We start from the raw sequence: 8,158 nt of genomic DNA on the forward strand, positions 1-8,158 counted from the left end.
GTTGTAAGTCCGCAGACATACCGCTGTGCTACTGAGGGGCTCTATTTTGTTACTTGAGAGACCAAAAGTATACTCGATTTGCCTGTTTTTTATGAGTTTTTTTTCTTGTAGACGAATCGAGGAACCAAAACAGGAAGTTAGCATTTCCAGTTTGGCGGAAAATGCATTATTCCTCCTTTATTTTTCTTTCAAGACAAGTTTGGTGATGATGCTGAGCGAAGTGACAATGAAACATATGTCTTGATGATTTTTTTTTCCAAATGTTATGAAGAATATGATTAATAAGCTTCAAGCACACTGTTACGAAGTTAATTACCTCTTTATGCAACATTTCAGGTCAATTGTGCAGCCTAAACATCTGTATTGTGGCAAAGTAACTTAAGCAGATGCAGCAATGGTACAATTTTGATTGCCTTTTTTGATGTCACTGTTCTCTTTACACCACCTCTTCATCAAGAACAGTCGAAGGAAGTCTGAAACATTGTTCTACGTCACTTTATTGCTGTGAATAACTTTTCACACGCCCAGGACAATCAACAGAGTGTACCCCAAGACAATTATAATGGTCTTGTATAGACTTGACAACATCCTCAAGCAAAAAAAATGAAAGTTTGTTATGATGTATAACGTGACACAGATATAAGATTGGTAGATAACTGAAATAAGAAAATGTAATATTAGCGTTATGCAACATAATTTCCATAACTGAATGAAAGAGAAACTTATGCTTTCGTTCAAATGTTTGCTTTTCTTTGTTTCTTTTTTTTTTCTGAATCTATAAAGAATTTGTTCGAAGTAAATATTGAAACTCAATACATATTAACTGTTAGCCTAATCAGTTTATTACTGAACAACATTATGGTGAACTGAGACTGATCACCTGTAGGCCTATCTTATAACTTACAAAACGTTTCAAATGTAACATATTGTTGTATTTATTTCTATTGTTGAGCAGGTTTCATTGGATTATTTAGTAAAAACAAATAATGTAAAGTCCAGTCCACTTATTGATAACATAAATGTTTTATTTCTTTTACCACAAGCTTTACAATTAACACACCTTCTTGACCTAACAGTAGGTCTAACTTTACAAATATTTAAGATAAAGAGCACTTATTTGCTAATTTCTCTCATTTGTACGGTGCCCCCCAGTGGCACAGCGGTATGTCTGCGGACTTACAACGTTAGAATCAGGGTTTCGATACCCGTGATGAGTAGAGCACAGATAGCCCATTGTGTAGCTTTGTGCTTAATTACAAATAAACAAACTCATTTGTACGGTACTTCTCATAGAATTAAAATTCATTGAAACACAAACTCAATATGAACAAAACTGAAGTTACAGACAAGGAACTGCCTCGTTAATTCAATAATCACATCAACTTACTTTACCACTCACAAATCAAGCACTCTAAGCCAGTCTTGCTATACTTGAGGTTTATATTGTTTAAATTGCTTCCTAAACGTTCAGTAAAACTGTATTTATTATGCACGCACTCATCCCGTGACGTTAACAACTCTCTCTAGCCCAAATCAATACAAACATCTAGGTTAAAAAGAACAACATAGCCTAAAACAATATTAGTAACTAGCTGAAGTACCTTTCCCCTGGATGGAAGTTGTGTAAATTCATGATTAATGAAATATTATCTTAAGACATGAAAAGTTGCTTCCCTTATATGTAATTGTAAACGCCAATAAAACGGCAAAACGTGAAACTGCAAGTTTGCATATATCTCCGCATGGACCCAACATACCTTCATGCCAAATTTGGTGAAGATCCATCAACAGGAGGTGAGGTAGTGGTAAAAAAAGTGAAAACGCTCATAACAACTGCAAAACGCAAAACTGAAAATTTGTATGTATCTCCCCATAGATCTAATGAACCTCCATACCAAATTTGGTGAAGATCCATCTAGAGGGGGAGAAGTAGTGGTAGAAAAAAGCCCATAAAAACCACAAAACGCATAACTGAACATTTGTATATACCCTCGTATGGACCTAATGAACCTACATACCAATTCTGGTGAGAATTCATCCACACCCTGCAAAGTAGTATGGACATACAACAGACAGTACTATTATATTTATATAGATATATCTCAGTGCTGTATACTGTAGTGTATAAGCATATCGTGTTTTTCATACTATCTCAACTAATATAAATATTTTTTCTACAGATTATTTATAAAGTCTTAATATTGAATGTCAATCAAAGAAAACGATAAGTTCCTCTCACTCTCATTACTTGTGTAAGTAGGTCATTCAGCTAGGGTGTCACGTGAACTTTCTCATTGGAAAGATTGCTGTGATGTTGAATATACTGTATAAAAAATAAACAGCTATATTTTTCACTGGCAAGTCAGGTGGTTTCTCAGAGATATAACATTCCTTATGTTGAAATAAAAGTGGTCATTAGTCACATGGGAAGTACGTGCGTCCTGAAATAAATAGTACTATTGTTATCAATATATAATGCTACGTTTTCTCATTCCATGGACAGATGAATACAAATTTTAACATACATACATATATACAGATTTTTAACAGATTTTGAGAACCTCTTACTAAATGTATCGCACAATATACTTGTCTCTTAAAACTTTGATTGTTACTTGGTTGAAGTAAAGAATGTTTTATGTTTTACCTTGTGTTCAGTCTCTTCCTTTTCTTCGAAGCTAGTCAAGCTGGATAGTTTGTATTTTATCCCTCTAAACATATCTGGCGAGACATATTTTATTTCCTGTTATTCTGTGGTTCCAACTCAATTACTTGTAGGGAAATCAATGAACCTGAGAATACCACAATGTTAGCCACTAAGCCACGCCCAGACCTACCTTATTAAAGATATTTTTTATAATTCATTATAAATAAACTTTCAAAATGCTCTTAGCAATAAAAATAGTCAATATTAGAGATTTAGAAACCAGTATACTGCAACTGTTCAAGCTAAAGAGTTGGTACATGTAAAAGTGTTTACTTATTTAGAGACGAATATCAATGTTAATGGTGTGTAAAAGAGATAAAACTAAATATATGAATATCAAAACAGCATTTTTCAATCTCAAAGAATTGCTCAAGGGAGATGTAAAACTAGAATTATAGAAGAGACTATTAAAATATTACATATGGTCAGTCTCACTGTATGGTGTGGAAAAGTAGACCCTGTTTAATATATTAAATTAAGAGCTGTCTTTAAAATAAACACAAAATTATTCTGGCAAGAGTTTTATTTCTTCTTTGGCAAGTTATGAATTCCTCCCTTGTCTGATAATATGTAAGTACAATACACAGTGCTGATATATTTCTCACAAATTATTAGTGGAGTGCTTTTAATAAGCCTTTGCCAGTGCCCCCAAAGGGATCCCTTCCGCCACTGCTTGGGTAGGTTTTCAAGTTTTTTTTTATTGGTATACAGATTAATTACCTCTTGTTTGTCTTAAAATTGTAGAAGTTATAGTCTAACATTTTATATCTCAAGTTTGCGGGAAGTCTTATGTTTAGTTAGATTTGCTTTGGATTGTTATGAATTTTGCGCAAAGCCACAAGAGAGCTATCTGCGCTAGCCGTCCCTAATTTAGCAGAGAAATACTAGAGGGAAGGTAGCTAGTCATCATCACCCACCGCCAACTCTTGGGCATTTCTTTTGCCAACTAATAGTGAGATTGACCGTAACGTTATAACGTCCACACGGCTGAAAGGGCGAGCATGTTTGGTTGGACGGGGATTCAAACCCGCGATCCTCATGCTTACTTAAAACCAGTTTTGAGATATAAGTAATAACAAACCATAACAACATATTCTACCTATGATACGTTTTATTAGGAAAATATCACAAATTTAGCCCAAAGTTCATTTTCAAATAGAAAAAGTTGAGAAATTCTTAGAGTTGGAAAAGCTTATGAAGATTTTTATGAAATTATACAACACCTAATACAATACATTTTGCATTAACATTATATAAAATATAATGAATATGTTTGACTTTACTTGCCAAAACAACTCATTTATCTCTTAGGTAAACGTTTTTAGTTGCAAATGTTTTTTCCCACATTTTATTTGCAAATTTGCTTTCTTAAAGCTTTGCAATTGTTCTATTTTTTAATCTCTGGGGCTTGTAACTGTATGACAAAACATTCAATAAATAAAGGATAAACAAATTTTGTTGTTTTTTAATACTTCACGTTGGTGTTTATTTGTGATTTTTTCCTCGTCAAAACGTGAATTTCAGTGAAGAAAAGATGGCGTAAGGGCCAATCTCTTCTTTGATTCGCTACTTCCGCTGCAGCATCTTAGTTTGCTGAATTCACAGCTCATTAGCGGTGCTAGGAAGTGTGAAACAAATAAATAAATTAGGTCTCACGTTGTGATGGAATGTTTGGTTTTGGTGTATAGAAATTCACAAATAAATAAATAAATTTAAGCTGAAGGAAAGTACGTGGGCATCGAAAGCGACGTTTCAAGAAATTACAACGGATAATAACATTAAAACAAAATATCTGTCTCAATGTAACAATATATTTCAATCCTGTAGAAGTAATTACATCCTTTAATAACGAACCACAAATTGATAAGGAAAAAGAAACTGTTAAAATAATTAAATATATTGTGCTATTGAGTTGAGTACGAGGTGACAATCTCAGTCGTTGTGCCGACAGGCGTTAATCTCTCATGTGGAGACCAGCTGAATCGCAGGAGGTAGAAGACAGTTCCTTTACTGATGTTACCAGTGACCGTCTGGCTGTATACTGTTACTCATTTCCAACTTTTTGCTACTCTTAGCTACACCATGTGGTACTTTATTTTCCAGCACTCTCGTTCCCTCCGAATGCCAATAGAGACATGGTTACCGCTTTCACCTACCAGTGCATAGGAGGTTGATATCCTGCCAGTAGAGTTGTGTTGAATTTGATAAAGGGACTTTTTGTGAGCTTGTCATATGCATTACATAATGGTTTCACTGTACAGTTGCTTTGCTTTATGCCATCAATCTAGGGATCAACCGCTCTAAATTTTATGCAGTACTGCCCATGAGTCTGTCGCAATATTATGTTGGTAACATTGTCTACTTGTTGTCTATTGCTTTTAACAATCCAGAGGGGAGCTTGCTTTATGTGGTTTTCAGCTACATCCTTGCGGGAAGATGAAATGCTCTACCAGTCTTATGCAGAATATTATTTTTATACAAGAATATGAATGTTAAACTAATTATCTTGATAACTTTCGTGTAGGAACAAGCTGTGGCTATGATGACAGGTGACTGTCCATCATGGTTTTAAAAACAGGTGCTGACAGGATTTTTCTGTTCTATCCTCTGCCCAATCTCTATATTTATGTTTAGACTGCTTTATATGGATCTCAGTATAGATGTTTATTATACATGGGTACATCTGAGATGTGGTGGAGGCGAATTATCCTAATCATAGCTGTATAGCACCTGTCCGCCCATGAGATGCCTTTTAAAGAATCCCCTACTTGGTTGGCATCTTCAGGATAGTTGTGGAGCTGAATATCTTAATTGATGGAATGCATGGTATTTACACTGCAAAGACCAAGGGAAGAATTTTTCTTGTAAGCACCGTTTGTGTTGTATGAAGCTGTTCAAGCTTTTGAGGTGTAATAGGGCTTAGGCTGAAGTACTTCCCGTGACCAGTCTTAAACAGGTGTTTGTATCTTTTCAATCTTATCTAGTTGTGCAACACTCATATTGAGCATTGATAGTGCATAATCCAGGAGGTAGTGGAAAATACTTTGGTAGATGTTAAGAAGGTTACGTTCTTTAGCTCTGTTTCATGCTGCAACATTCAGTGCATTGATCCTTTGGTAGCTCTGATTATTATGGTATTAAAGTGTATGTTGAAATTCATTTGTCTGTCAAAGGTTACCCTAATACTTTAGGGTTTCTTACAGAGAGATAGTGGTGTCTGCAAATGATTTTGATGGTTTGTTGAATGTACAGAGCATGGCCGTGGCTTTGACAGGAATGATTACCATTCCCGTTTCATTGAATCAATTGTTCACCCTTCTAAGAGTTGATTGCATCTTCTTTTCAATTTCAGCTTTTCTAGAGCCTTTTTTATACACCAGAATGTCACCAGCAAATATCAGCATAAAACATCTGGTTGGACTGACAAGTCAAGCTAAATCCATGATGTAGTTGTTGAATAGGACTGGCGAGAAAGATAATCCTTCAGAAAGACCAGTTTAGGTGGTGGTCCAGCCTGATTGATAGCGTCCATGCCTCATGATGCATTTTATGGTAGTTAATGCAGCTATGACTCATGTTAAACAGGTGCCTATTCTAAGCATTTTGTCAGCAAGAATGGACAGATAGATTATATTGTAGGCATATTCTAGATCTGAAAGTACTGCTAAGGCATTCTGATCAGCTTCAAAGCCTTCCCATATAACAGCTGCCAATTCAGCAGTGTTCATCAAGATTTTCCTTCCACTGTGATAATCACCTAATGATGATGTTAGTACTGATTCCATGTGATAGACAAGACTTCAAGCTACAACATTCTCTAGGATCTTGCTAACGATGTTTTGTAGGATGATGATTCGATGATCTTTAAAGAAACTGATCTTTCATGGATTTGATAAAAGCACCAGTCCATATTTCTGGTATATGCTACCAGTTGTCTATCTACATTGATATTCAAACTCTATCTTCATCAGCTTGGCTTCTATATGCTTCATTAAGATATAGATTCTTATACCATTCACACCTGGAGTTCCATCTTCAGATGAAACTATAGCATTTTGTATTTCGTGGTTATAGCTCATATAACGATTTATGTAACTAGAGTCTATTCTGCGTGTACCATGATCATAATTAATGTATCTGCCTTGGTATTCTTCTGTATGGAGTGGAATACCACCACTTGCTGTACAGTTCGTTCCATTTCATGTCTCGTGTTTTAGAAGCTTATTAACTGTAGAAAGTGCATTCTATGTTCCCTACAATCATTATCTCCTCTGCCCAGGCTGACTCCCGCTTTAATGACATGGATTCAGCCTAGGCTTGATTTCATGCTTTCAATGTTTTATCAGTATCACAATTACATTAGTATGGGATAAACCGCTTGTAGAAACTATTTGACTTTGATGGTGGAGAGATACTTGAGAGTACAAGCATTGCCAAGAAAGCTTAACATGAGGCACGAGGTGATTACTGCAGACATTATGTCCCTTATGCCAGGAAGAAATGACACTCAAGGGGGAGTTAGCAAAAGCAAAGTCCATACAGTAGGTGTTGGCACCTTGGTACTCAATAATTTTTTTTGGTTTACCCAAGTTTAGCACAATAAGGTTGATGGCTGTACTGTGGAGTGCAGAATGTTTTCACCGGCTACATTACACTTTGTTGTATTTACAGTCATGATAAGCCTGAAAACCTAAAAGTATGAAATCGCTACTAATCTGGTACAGATATTGCGAGTTACCTATTTCACATTTAATTTATAAAGAAATATATTTGTTTGGTTTAAATTCCGCACAGAGCTACTAGAGGAATAGCTGCGGTAACCGCCTCTACTTTAGAGGTCATAGAATAGAGGGAAGGCAGCTAGTCAACACCACTAACTTATTAAAAACTCCAAAAGAGAATAATTAAAATAGATAGAACTGAACATCTTTATGTATATTTTTTATCAAACAAATGTTATATTTTATTATTACTAGGACTTTTGCTTGAAGTTTTATTTTATTATCTCTGTTTAGAATTTTGACTTTGTAGAAATTAAAGGAATTTTTGTATTTTGACATACGTCCATATGCATGGGAAGTTTAGTGAGGTTCTGACTTAACTGTTTTACTGGGTAGAAATGTTAAATAGACATATCAGTTTTATATTTATTATCTGTTTTGAACCAGATGTAAAAACCATTGTAAAGTTTAAGAGTAATGGGTATAACAAGTATAATAATAATAATAATATCTTTTTTTGGCCCTTCTTCAAAGCTAGCCCGATTTTAGTGTACCGTATTTTTCGGAATACAAGACGCACCATTATTTTGAAGACAAAGTTTTTTGGGGGAAAAAAAGCTACAGTCTCATTTGAAAGATTTTTATTGAACAAAAACTCAATTTGATACTTTAAAAATTAGTATATATTGTTATAAACACAAAAGAGCTCAAAACATCAAAATAAGAAAAT

The sequence above is a fragment of the Limulus polyphemus genome, unplaced genomic scaffold, assembly GCF_000517525.1.
Source record: "Limulus polyphemus unplaced genomic scaffold, Limulus_polyphemus-2.1.2 Scaffold164, whole genome shotgun sequence".
Classification (NCBI taxonomy): domain Eukaryota; kingdom Metazoa; phylum Arthropoda; class Merostomata; order Xiphosura; family Limulidae; genus Limulus; species Limulus polyphemus.